The sequence below is a fragment of the Wyeomyia smithii genome, chromosome 3 (genome assembly GCF_029784165.1).
Source record: "Wyeomyia smithii strain HCP4-BCI-WySm-NY-G18 chromosome 3, ASM2978416v1, whole genome shotgun sequence".
Lineage (NCBI taxonomy): Eukaryota > Metazoa > Arthropoda > Insecta > Diptera > Culicidae > Wyeomyia > Wyeomyia smithii.
In genome coordinates, this window is record NC_073696.1 from 255,929,134 (window position 1) to 255,943,260 (window position 14,127).

Sequence of the window (14,127 nt, forward strand, 5' to 3'; positions counted from 1 at the left end):
TCGGTTTCGCTCACATGTTCTTGGGTAGCAATGTGACCCCATTTGATTCCTACCACTCCAGGACATAATTTAAATAATGTTATGAAGCTAGATCCGGTCAGAAAACCGTAGGTTCATCGTGTTGTTTCAACAGTTCTTTTGCCACATGAGCAGATCACTTGCCCAACCAGATATCTCTTGGCAAACTTCGAAAGTTTTTGCTTCCTTATTTCCTCTGGCATATTAAACTTGTGCTGGACAGTGAAGAACAATAGCCCCGGGAGCTACCAGAAGTCCACCTTGACGTAAGTTTCATCATCCATGATGAAACAAGGAGGCTTCATCAGCATTTGTGTGTACAGTTTCCGGGTCCTTGACTTTCCCACCGTATTTAGCCGTTCGTCACGATTTGGAGCCTTCTGCACTTTGTACGTATGCAGTCCCTCCCGGGCTCTCTGAACGAGAGACTTGAACAGATTCAAATTTTTGGTCATATTACTAACCGAAGCATTGGGATTCCGTGTTAATGCCTTCACAACACGCTTGTGATCTTGGTCACTAATAGAACATCCATTCTGACCGCATTTCTCGCTCCGTTCAAAGCTCAGAGTTTCGTAGTAACGTTTGATCATACGGTTCCGAGTCGTTTTCCGATGTCCCAATGAGAGCGTTGATGATTTTCCGCATGCTCGAGCGGAAATCAATTCGCGACATTGCTTTTCGGGTGACTAGATTTTCCTAGTTTCCAGTTTCCGGATAACCATAAAAATACAGTGTAAACATTATACTCCAAACTACTTCTACCCAAATTTTCACAACAAAATATCCAATGGGTAATTTTTTACAGTGTTTTTCCCGTGATGCAATTCGATGTTGGACATCCTTCATTCAGTGTGCCGAGAAAAATTTCAAAACCACTGATTTCCCTGACCTTCCCGACTAAGATTTGAAATTACCATTGCTCTTTGATCTAAGAAATTTGATAAACGGATTTCAAAACTATGCGGTTTTTTATTTTAAATCTCAAGGTCACGCAGTTTATTGCGCACCACGTATAGGGCGACTCTTTTGATATCTTTGTGTACAGTAAGTTGTGTAACTATTTTTGGGATGTTTTGAATATTTTTCGAAACAATTTAGAGCCACTTTGAAGACATCTTTGAGATATTTTGCAATCATTCCTAAGTCATTTTGACACATATTTTAGACACTTTTTATGGTATTCTTCGAACATATTTTCCATCGATTTCTCTAAAAAACTTTCATTAAAATATTGGAAATAGAATATTACTCAGATTATTTTTAATTTGCCAAGGTGCTCTTTTTTGAATCGATGTTTAATAAAATTCTTCAAAAATTACCTTTCAATAGAATTATATCTTTTCTTGGTAAACATAGTGTTTAGTACAACCTACAGTATGTAGTACAATACAATTGAATGCTATGAAGTAAACGGCATTGTAAACGGTATAATTCGTAGATATTTATCAGGAAAAAACAGTTAGTTTCTATTTATCTGTGTAAAAGTTCTTTGATGTCCATAGGAATGGGCGTCCCGCAAGGAAGTAATACAATTCCGCTTTTAATTCTTTTGTATGTCAATGACTAGTACAGACTCTGGTCTGGAACTACTTTTTTATCCACACCGTGACATATAGTTTAACACAAAAAGAGTCATTTAAATTTGTTTCCAGTATTATTCAAAACTACCCGATTAGCCAAAAATATCAGGATTATAACGAATCTTGATATTTCGTTGCGAACCTTTTGTATCAACCCCTGCGCAAAATTACATAAAATCTTCTCGGCATTCGTAGTTCAAGTTTTTATGTAAGATCAGAGGCGCAGCTACGTTTTTTCTATCAATCGATCACGCCAGCAATAAGTACTGGTCGATTTTAACATATCTAAAACGTGATAACCCAGGCTGAGACATATGGTGAACAAACCGCTTTGACACGTGAGTTATTTTATTGTGGCGTTATACACTTTTAGTTGTGTGAAAATGTCTGATTTATTGCAAAATAATCGTCTTTTGCGGTGAATGCTACGTTTCTCATTCTTCATTCAAATAAAACGATGACTAAAGCGCATCGAGAGTGAAAAACGTGCCATAATTGGTTCCGTCGCTTTGTAGGCGGTAATTTCGATGTTGACGTTTGACCCGTCAAAAATCTTCGAAGACGCTGAATTGTAGGGATGGTTCGATAAGAATCCATGCTAAACGCAGGAACAGCCTACTTCGGTAATGATTTACAATGACCGATTTAACTTATGGAATGTAACGAAAATTGATACACCTATCCTGTGTAAACTGATGACTTTCAAAGAAAGCGAGAAGGGTTGTTGTTACATGGCTTTGGAATATACAATTGTGAATGACAATAATAATTGAAAAGAAAAGCTTTTTGAGGCTTTATGCCCCAACGCTTTCGCTTTCTGAAAAACCTGGAGATGCCACTATATGTATAGAGGCTGTCTATAAATCACGTTCTCAATACTAATGTCCTTAAGTATCCTTAAGCGTTACGAATTGTTACTTAGGGAGGGGGGTGGTGGGTAGTAAGGTCAGCGTTACGTAACAAAAAATCTCTGGATTGACTCTCCTGAAACGAGCATTTCTGTTGATCAATATCTTCTACAGCGTTACGTAATTTTTATGAGGGGGTATTGGGGTTACGTTTCGTTACATATGAGGGGACGGGGGTCCAAAAATTGGATTATTGTATATTTGTATAGTTGTCCTTCTTCTTCGATAATATCGTACAGACTGGTTTTCTTACGCTACATTTTTAGTTCTATTTTTAAAACTATAATAAATCACAAACGTCGTTGAATCCTCTTAGGCAGAAACTGAGCGGATTGTTATAGCCTTAGCATGTCCTGTGGCCGGGTATGGAAATCATTGTTCTGTATCGCAACTGGCGCTGGGGAACGTTTATTTGAATTTGCAGGAGAAGCTCTGAGCAGTCAATGGTGCTTATTACGGGAGTCACTTCACGGTGAAATATATTTCACTCTCACGCTCACTTCACTTTTTTAGACCTATTCCCGATTCCACCTCAAGTGAGGTTGCAAAAATCACCTCCGTGGAGTGAGATTGACAGTGAAGTGAAATTGAGAATAGGACAAGTGAAATGAGATTGTTTCCCAGCTCAAAAATGTCTAAGCCCGAGAAAGTCGTTTTTTCTCGTTTTTTTTAGATAACACCAGATCTTGACGTGTTCTGCATTTCTAAGACATTCGGCATCAAAAAAAATGTTTTTTTCGGTATCGCAAATTTACTGAACTAGTTTGCATTTTTTTCATCGGGCAAAAAATGAAAAATTGACCGCTTCAAGGCACGGATCAAACTTTGATCCGCTTCGTTACTGAAGAATAAATCCAATATTTACCATTAGATCACAAATCAATCAACTTTAAGACTTATGGCAGCTTCGTGGAATCATTTCACCGTTCAAAATGGTCGTGAAATAATTCCACGCGAAACGTCGCTTTTTCCGTTCTCACTTCACTGATATGACACTCATAATAACCCAGATTCCACGGCAGATGTCCCTTCGCGACGTTTTTCTCACTTACGTGAGTCCCGTAATAGGATTTTGTTCACTTCACTCTGATTTCACCGTGAAGTGACTCCCGTAATAAGCACCAATATTATTTGTTAGGACGTCGAATCTTTAAAGTTCTAGACGCCTTGTTGAGAGTTATTACAGATCAATTAGGCGACATCGTTGCGGGTGGTCTGGCAGATGTACAGGATCATTCCACGGTAGACGACGAAGAGCAGAACATAAAAAACATTTTTGAATTCGCTCAATCCGAATAACCTGAGAGGTATGGTACGGGGCCCATACTGGAGCAGCGTATTCTAGAACACTGCGTACTGAAGCACAGTACAGTGCCTTGAGCGCGTACACATCAGTGAATTGTGAAGTATTGCGGCGAATGAATCCGAGGATCGAGAAAGCTTTGGCGCTAATGGCGGAAATGTGTTGGTTGAAACGGAGCTTAGAGTCGATGATGACAGCCAAGTCGCGAATAGACTGCACACGGTCCAGTGGAGTAGTGTCGATATTGTACAGATGATTGATCGAATTATGACTGCGACTGAAACTGATCACTTTGCATTTGTTGATGTTCACGTGCATCCCGTTCTGCTTGCACCACCGTAAAAGAATATCGATATCCATTTGTAAACATATGCAATCCAACATGGACTAAATAACTCGGAAGATTTTTAGGTCGTCGGCGAACAGCAGCTTACCAGAAGAAATTTGTTGGCACAAATCGTTGATGAAGAGGACAAAAATCAGTGGTCCCAATACGCTTCCCTGTGGACAGGATGTCGAATTTTCTGGAGCGTGCAGAGTTCACTTGGACGAATGCGCTTTTTCCGGTCAAGTACGACATTAACCAGTCGGATATCCAATTGGGGAAGCCCATATGCCTCAGTTTCTCAATTGCGAAGGTGTGCGGAAAGGGTATCGAATGCTTTTGAGAAGTCGATATATACCGAGTCCACTTGATTACGACATTCAATTTCACGGAAGAGTACGTTGGTGTAGTATAGCAAGTTAGTTGTTGTAGAGCGATGCGGGACAAATCCGTGTCGATGATTCGATATTATCGATTTCGCTGCAGAGAGCATGGCCTCATGAACCATAGATTCCAGGAGCTTCCCTAAACAACAGAGAATTGATATTCCGCGATAGTTTTCTATCGGTTCGGTAGTACTTCCTGATTTGTGAACGGGTATCATTTTGGCCGTTTTCCATAAGGTCGGAAAAGTTCTTTCATTCAGTGATTGATTAAACAACAACGTTACCGAACCAACCAGCGACTCGGTGCACTTTTTTAATACAATAGGAGCTAATCCATCTGTTCCAGCACTTTACGAATCGTCAAGTTTAGTAAGCACTATGAACACATTCTCACGAGAAAAGTTAAAAAACGGTAGACTGATGTCATGAGAAAGTACGTGCTGAAAACAACCAGGGTGGGGTTGGGGCGGCACTGTGTTAAACACGCTTTCAAAGAAGCACGAAAAAAGGTTTGCGGAATCTTCGGGTGTGCTGGCAGTAGCTGCTTTGTAAATCATATCGTCCGGCACGGGGTTACTAGCCCTTTGCTCTTTAACAAATTTACAAAATGCTGTAGGATTATGCTTCAGGCTCGACTGCAGTTTATTTAGGTAACCTGTGTAGCATATCGTTACTAGTTCCTTATAGGCTGTTTCTGCAAGGCCTGCAACCTACGACGACTGGCTTGTTAGGCCAGCATCGTACCTCGAGAAAAGCTGAAAGAGTACAGCTGACCACCAAGCGTCTCAATAATAGCTTTTTTTTTTTTCAAAATTATCGCCCCTTGTGGCAGCGATGTACAAACCGGGAAAATTTCAAAAGTGCGATAAATATCCCCGCAGGCTCACACTGAGACCAAATCGACAAACTGACGGCGAAATTATATGCTGAATATTATCTTCGCTGGTCGCTTCTTCGACATTCGTGCCACGTGGCCAGTCCGTATGTTGGAATGATTAGTATATCTCGTGGCTAATGCGTCTGCGACACACTTTATTCTCCAGTTTTCCGCCAAGTATTGAACGCAGGATCCTACGTTTGAAGTTTCCAGGATCCTACGTTTATGACCGTAGAATACACCCTGATTTTCTCGGTGTTCTGTAGAGTGCAGACTTCGTGCGGACATGCATGCTGCGGAATCTCAGCAGGCTACGTAAGCCATGAAAGCTCCTGTTTGCGGCTGCTATATCCATCTCTTCACTTCGCGGCTAACATCGTGCTGAACAAATTCGTCTACTACTTTATAGATACCACCATCACATAGTGGTCGAAAACGGCAATTTGACAAACTTAATTCATTTGTGCTTTAACGGTTTATGTTAGCCAAAGACAATGTTCATAAGAATTGTTAACGGAATATAACGGAAATGTTGATAAGAATTTTTTTTGATCATGGCCTACTATCATAAAAATGAAAAATCTAACTTTTGATATAGCGAAGATCCATGAATAGTTTCTTTAGCAAAGTTGCAGAACTTTTCAAAATATGAAACTTTGCCGAAGATATTAAATTTCTATGACGTCTATTTATTGAAATAGAAATCATTTTCGCTGTCAACCCCTTCAAATTTAGTTTTTCTGGCATAACTTTTGAAAAAAAATTTTTTTTTTCAAGAACATAATGTTTTAGAAAAATATGACCAACATAAAAACACAAGTTTTTTTCGAAGACAGCATGTTGCTACAATCGTTCTATACTATGTTAGAGCGTTTTCCCATTAATTTTTTTCCCAGATTTGAATGCATATGGGGGAGAAAGAGGCAAACCGGTGCACATCATCAAATACTTTTTTTTAAAGCTTAGACCATCAGTCATCAGTGCATCAGTACCAAGACTCAACAAACTTTAGCACTCTCTACCAACGACCATGTTCCTTGTTTTGGTAGCGTTAATGGTAAGTCTAATTCAATAATACCGTTTCTTCGCACGCCAACTCACCCTACTGCATCCAACAACATATTCGAGAGCCCGTTTTCTTGCTTTTTGCCATCCAACGTCACAAACACGTCCGCTGTCCTGACAGCCTAATAAGTTTTGTTGGGAGTCCATGCTCAAGCATAATCTGCAACAACTCGGTGCGTTCTACTTAATCGTACGCCGCCTTGATGATGTGTTTGCAAGTTGTGTTCTCGAAGCTTGTCGAGAATATGAGGATGAACAACTTCTATTGAGAGTATCGAGGTGAACAACTTCTAGAACAACTGCTGTGAACTCTGTGAACAACTTCAACTTCAACAAAGGCCTAATAGGATGCGGGAGAGAATTTTATATGCGCAATTGAGGAGGGTTATATCTCGATTGTTATTACAGTCTGGTCTATATCCTTTCTCATAGATTGGGCACCTGAGTCCTTTCAACCCGTCTGTAGGTAGTTTCTCCTCAGCTATGCGCTCAAGATAATCTGGTGAATCGCATTATGCAGTCGTTCGTTCCCGACTTTGAAAAGTTAAGCTGGTAAGCCAACCTTCCCAGCGGCTTCTTGTTTTTTCAGCTCTTTCAGTTTTTTTTTCCTCGTACAAGGTTCGCAGATCCACAGCTTGTCCGTCCTCCTCAATTTCTCTCCTGTTCTTCTCGATGAGTCTCCTACGTTGACACCTTTGACACCATTTCGAAGTGCTATTTCCAACGCCTAGCTATCTACGACTTATCGGTAATCAGGTTTGCTTGCCTGTCATAACACATGGCAGTAGCTGGTACGGTCTGGTTTCTGATTCCGCTAATCGCTCTACAGAAGCTTCTCGTGTCATGCCTGGTGAAGCCGTACTCCGCTTCCGCGAAGACGCGTTCGTAGTGTTCACGCTTCTTGCAGTGTTGGAGCCTCTTTTCGGCAGCTCTAGCTTCTCGGTATCTCTTTCGCAACTGACGCGCCACACGGTTTGCTGTTCTTAATGTGTTAGCGTAGGTCCGATTTTCCCCCGTCATTTCTACGTGTGGTTTTCACTGCCATACATAGAAACTCTCACGCTACGTCACTGACTGCGTTAGGGATATGCTTCCGCTACTCGTTGAGTGTACTCTGCAGCAACTCCTTCCGTTCATAGCCTCTGGATGTTCAGACGTATCTTCCTCTTCGATTTCTATCAAAACACGTTGAACAGACGGGTGCGAATCCTGTCTACCACGAGATAGTGATCTGAATCGACGTTTGGCTCCCGAAAAGACCACACATCGATGACGTCTGAAAAGTTCCGGCCCTCAATATGTGGTTGATCTGGCAGGCTTTTCTATTACGGTTTCTCTAGGTGTGCTTCCAAATGTTCCGAAGTGCAAAATAGGTACTACAAATGGCCATTCCCCTGGCTGTAGCGAAGTTCACTAGCTTCAATCCGTTGTCGCTGGTGGTAGAATTAAGGCTTTGCCTACCAATAACGGTGCGAAAGAATTCATATCTTCGACGACGATCTTTATGTTACTGTTCACTCCTCCTTTACGCCGTTGGTTTTATCGTTTGTAGGCGCGTACACGTTGATAAGGCTGTATTTGAAACATCTGCTCTTGATCCTCAGTGCGCATAGTCGTTCATTATTGGGCCTTCACCTCATGACACGCTTCAAAATCTGCGTTAAACCGGAAAGAGAGAGTCACAAGAATAATGTCGGAAATCACGTAATCCTTAGGTTTGCAACAACGGTAATACAAAATCAGGTCTGCGATTCGCGCAAAACACGTGTTGGTTAGAAAAATCGCGAGAAGAACCTTGTAAATCGTAATTTAGCAATGAGTTTTGAACTCAAAGCAGTGCTAAAATCAGAAAATTCGCGATATGCATTCTGCGTTGAAAAAGACATGATTAAAATTACTGAATTCGTAGGGTAGAAGCACCGGTTTTGGCCATAGCACCAGTTTTGGCCAAGATAGAATAAAATTGATAATTGTGAAAAAGGTATCTTAGATTACTCCTAATTCAAAGTCTCCTATTGAATCTGCTGATACTATTCAACAAAACTATTGCAAACTTAAACAAAGAAATATGCGTATTTGAGTTTTAATGAAGGGACTAACTATGCTTTCTCCAGTTCACTATACAGCCTAACGTTTAGGTAGTTTGCAAGCTATTTTTAATAGAGCATAACTTTGTTTAAATTTGCTCATTTCTATAACAAATCTTGTTACCAGCATCAGGCACAACTAACTACAGCACATGGATCAAAAAAAAGTAGACATTTTGGTGTGATTTTTCTCTGCAATATCAAAATTACCTACAGCTTCCAAAAACGTTCATTGATTCATTCTTGGCCACATATTAATGCAATTCCATGATTCATAATCCTGATATTGGCCATATGTAAACAAAACCATGGTAACGTATTGATGTTTATGCAAAACATGATATGTATGCAGTTTTTCGGGCTGATATTGTAATCGCATGAGATATGTAAAACTACAAAACTGGTTTGGGATTAGAAATTCTCCGTTTGTTCAGATTATTTACAAATCTGTAACTTCATTTGTATTTACCAAAACTAACGTTTCGGATTCTCAACCTTAACTTGACTATAATGAATGGCACTTGAGTTACCGAAGTTGATGTTAGCAAATAATACGAAAAAGTTTCTATGTGAAAAATGAAAGAACGGAACCTCTTAATGTAGATCAATGACAGACGAAAAATTAATATAGGTCAATGATGCGATGTCAGTGTTATTAAACATCCTACTATGTTTAAACGAAATCTAACTAGAAGTAACTTTGCCCTGCTAGCTATGTGTGAATAGAATATCATTATTTAGTTTGATTATTATATATACTGGCCCTTTGGTTAGTACAAAAACGAGGATTTTCTGCTGGTAAAATATATCTATATGATAAAGTCAAAATATAAAATAAATTCGCGTGACTTCAATTTTTTCGCGAATTGGCCACAATAGGAGACCCAAGTGGCCAATTTAGAAATGCTATGGCCAAAACCGGAGCCTAGAGAAGTTTTTTGATTGGAAAATATGTAAACAATACAACATAATTTGATTATTTAAACTCATTGTTAGTGCAGAATATAGGCGATTTCATCTGATTTTCCCGTTGAAATTATTTAATTACATGTTTTTCGAAGGAAGAAGGACTAATATCTCTCATACATAGCATACTATGGCCAAAACCGTGCTCTTACCCTAATTAAATTTCACGTCAAGAAAAACAAAAATCCTCAAAACTTGCATAAAACATACGGAATTCCGAAAAAAACATTTTCAATTCAAAAATGTGTTGTGCTTTAAAATAAACAGCAGCCAAAAACAGCATAAACTCGCGTTAAATCTATAAGGATGTAATGACAAAAACTTTCTCACAGAGCCCGTTTATTCTTGAAATACGATAAGAATAAAAAAATAATAATATATCGCTATAAACTATTAAAAATCTTCCTAAAATTTGATTCGAAAGTGTCGCAGGCGATTAAAAAGTAGTTGAACGAAACCATTTCTAAATTTGCAAAAACTGAAACCACAGAAACGTTCCACAGCACAATTCACTAAAAACTTTGTGAGTTCAATACAAGTATGTTGAGAGAAATAGTTTTTAGTTAAACGAAGCAGAAAAAAATACCGAATCAGCATACAATATATGACAATTGAAAAGCCATGCTAACAGAATTAATTTGAATGTTGAAAATTCATTTGACTATCTGGTGCAGGCGGTTTTGCTAGCTCAGCTCACCTATTTCCCTACTTGTGATGTGACTAACCGTGGAAACTGACCTCAGGTGTCAGGAAATGGGTTCAAAATGTTAAACTCTGTCTACCGAGTGACACGAGGATTGCGCGTGATACAATGGGTCAAATATCTCTTTCCTTTCCTTCGAGTAACAACAGCAGCAGCAACTCGTAGTCAGTAATGCATCAGATGCCACCCGAGCCAGCTTATTTACTCGTCAACTCTCTCTACTATGAGGCTGACTGAGGAGGGGCAGAGCCCCACTAGCAAGTCGTGTCTCGTTGTAGGTCCCCTCGTTCCACCGCCGACCATGGCATTGAAAAGGGAAAAACTGAAATCGGATAGTTCGCGTTGAGATGCGAACACACAGTGCTTCTTAAGTCGGCTGGATTTCCACCAGATGCACTTCATACGATAGAACCACGTGAAATGCAGATGAAACGGGCGAACGAAACCGAAGGGTCAATCTCTGAATGCGCTAGGCACGACTGTTTTGTTCTGCCAGCCATTCCTACCCCAGCCCCCTCCAAGCGTGGGTCACGGTATCGGTGGTGATCTCTTTCCCAGCTCGGCAGTGGATAATTTCAGGCAGGACGACGACGACGAAGCTCAGTGGTGAGGTAATAATTAGATTATAATGGAGCGATTCCACGAACAGGGAGACCTTCATCTCACTTCACGATTGTTCATTAGAGGGTTCTCCTCTCCTCGCGGATTTTCTGCGGATGTCTTGTGATACTGTCCATCAATTCGATGCGAAGTTCAGTGGTTTATCCTATTAATCACGACATGAATTTCGATGTTTTTTTTTTTCAAAACTTCAACCCGATTATTTTGTGAAAATCCGTGCCAATTCTCATGGCTTTGTATATCGTTATTTTGACTCAGCTACCGGTGGATTAATGGGTAATTTACACGATCTCTCGGTGCTGATGATAAGGTCAAGCCAGTAGCAGCAATAACAATACAATTTTTTGTATTTTTGAGGCAATAATGCAAGAAAAAACCTTTTTGTTAATGAAGGATTTGTTATTACCAAGCTTTTAATTACCGAGCTTTTTTTTGTTACACAAATAGTAAGGCTAAAACAATTTGGTGCGGCACAACAAGACTGAGAAAGGTTATTTTTTGAGTTTGAGTTTACTAAACGAAACAAAACAAAAAGAGCATAAAAATATGACGTTAAATTCAAGTGAGAGCTGATGGCCAATCAAATTGAATTTTGAGAAACAGTTCAAAAAAATCAAAAAGATGAGTTTTGTGCACATTTGTCAGCTTGTTCTGAGGTTCTAAAAATTCATTTGGCGGCATCCAATCCCCCCAAAAGAAAATCCTGAGCACGGCTAAGGCGCTAGCATTGCAGACGCACATAGAAGACCGTGACCAATTTCTTCTCTATATCTATATATTTTTTTTTTCGTGTCCAGAAAAAGTAGCTGATTGCTTTGCTTTCTTCTGGCGGTCACTTCGGTTCACTGTTGTTCGAATACACACACAGACATAGACGCTACCTCATTGCTAGAGTACTATCTGGTGCATACGTACACGATAGGGTGGTTCAGAAATGCCAATCCTTCACCTATAATTTCGACCAGAAGAAAATTTCATGAATCTTCCTAGCCCGTTAACCGTACAGGAAAAAGAATCGATACTCTTTCTCATGCCATTTCTCGGTTCGAAACAATGAACCTGTTGGTGAATCGCCCTGTCCGTTTCCCCCCGAAAAACCGAAGTGGTACGACTAGCGGTGGCAAAAACGGCGGCATACTCCTTTTGCAGTTGGTGGGAAAATCGGTTTTTTCCCCGATCCACCTCGCGTGGGTTCGATCGGGGCGGTGGCACTCATGACAAATTGGAATGCTCCCAAGAAGCAGAAAAAAAACAGAGGAAGCCGAAACGGAATGTGGGTCAATTTTGTGGCGGCGGCGAGATTATTTCGACACAATAATCTACCAACGAAATTGAGCATAAAGTGTCATCCCAGCGTAAATAGAATGATACGTGTTAAAAGATCAATTCATAACTTAGTTCTCACGTTCGAGGCAATTTTCTCGTTTTCTCGCTTACAAGCGAATCGATCAACGACGACGCTGTTATTATCGTCCCGATCATCATTGTTAATATGGATATTAAATTTTGCATGTTCTGAGTATCGCGTCACGCCACTTCCCGGCGGACCTCGGGAAAGCCTGGTTGGGCCGGGTACCTTATCGTAACCTAACCACGTCTCGAGAGCGTGTTCTTTTGCATATTTATTTAAAACATATTCATCCACCGGGGCGTCGCCGCCCCTTTAACGTCAAGTCGCCGCTCCGTCGATATGCACCCGGGAGCAGGTTTTCGCACTCGTGCCCAGATTTTTGCGCGCTAACCATCGTGTATCGCGGTAGCCATTTGGCCGGAAGCGGTTCACTCGATCGGCCTCTGCGTTCCATCAGTCTCCGGTTCGGAGCAGCAGCGCTCTCTCGTAAATATGTTTTTATTTTCGCTGATCGTCGATATCGTTTATAGTGGAACTCACCTTTGCTGACGCTTGCTTGCGCCAGGCCAGGCCAGAAATCGGCCGAATGTGTGTCAAGTGGTGACTAAGTTGTGAGTTTATTATCGAGACATGATGCGGCCGATAGTATCAGCTTTAGCCCCCGTGACATGGGAGATAATTTCAGGGGAAGACGGTTGTGAGCAAAGTGGCTGCAGCGTCCAATTTGTTTAGGTTAAAGATCAGGTCGGTAATTGATAGTTGCAGAAGGTGACTCGTGAGTGAAACAAATTTTAATTTCCGTAGACGGAGCTTCTATGTCTTAAGTGGTAGTATTGCTGATTTTTGCCTAACAATCACTAAATGGGGCATGTAACCAGCACTATAAGTGCTTCTATCGCACGAGCTTAATGTTTAAATGCTGTGTGTAAGAGCGATTTTAGTTTAGACTTACACTTACACATGTTAATCATGTCCAGGTGAAAAATCCAATGAATAACGTGAATGGTAGCAAGGTTGTATCAAGTTTAGAAATATTGCATGTTTTCAAACCAGTAAGAAGAATTTTTCAGAAAATGTTCAGCTTTATGGTACATATCAAAGGATAAAACTCAGTTATAGACATCGCACCACTTCTTGTTGATTTTTCTTCTATGTATCCGTATCCTCTTTTCTGGTCTTGGTCTAAAACCCAACTCCCTTCCAACGGTCTTGGAGCACGACCATAAAGCACTGACTGCCTTGTTTATTGGATATGCTATGGAATCAGAGTCTTCAGAAGAGTTTTTCCAGGCAAATTTCCTGCAAATCTCATGTATCGATATATTTTTAAAAGTCAACTGAACATCTCTAGGGATCAAGTTTTGAAAAAAATTGTCGACAACCAAAAACCAAATAGGCGAAAAAACACCTCCTTGCAGACATCCCTTATTTACTCTTACAGGAAAAAACAAGCCTACTAAATCAGAAGTGATTTCTATTTTTGCAAGCAAAAAATAAATCTATTCAGCAATACTTGGTGGAAATCCTTTTTTCTTCTCTGCACTAGACTTTGAAGAAAAAGGCACCTCCAATATCCAAGAGAGAGCATAGAGTAATTTCTTTAGCTAAAGTGACTTTTCAATTTTAACAACCAGCGTGCTGTAACAGTAGATTTTCAGATTTATAGGCAAACTGGAGCTTTGAAAGCGACTTTGTTAGTACGTTAAATGAATGTACACCCAACAGAAACGTGGAAGAATTTGTTACTTTATTGCAATATTTTATTACTTTTTGTGTTCTATGGCCCGCATTATACACAAAGGGATTCGAGCAAGCCATGACCGAAATCGGTCGTACAAATTTTCGCTCGCGTGTTATATAGGAAGAAAACTGCTTTAATGTTGTGCGTGTTCGTTATAAATGTTATCGCGAAGTGCGTTTATTTTTTTAAATTT

The 14,127-nt window shown here is 40.2% G+C and overlaps 1 protein-coding gene across 2 annotated transcripts in view; it reads left to right on the forward strand.

The window, feature by feature from the left end:
- LOC129729821 (tetratricopeptide repeat protein 28) overlaps positions 1 to 14,127 on the forward strand; it is a 465,629-nt gene that overhangs the window by 413,446 nt on the left and 38,056 nt on the right. The window lies entirely within an intron of this gene.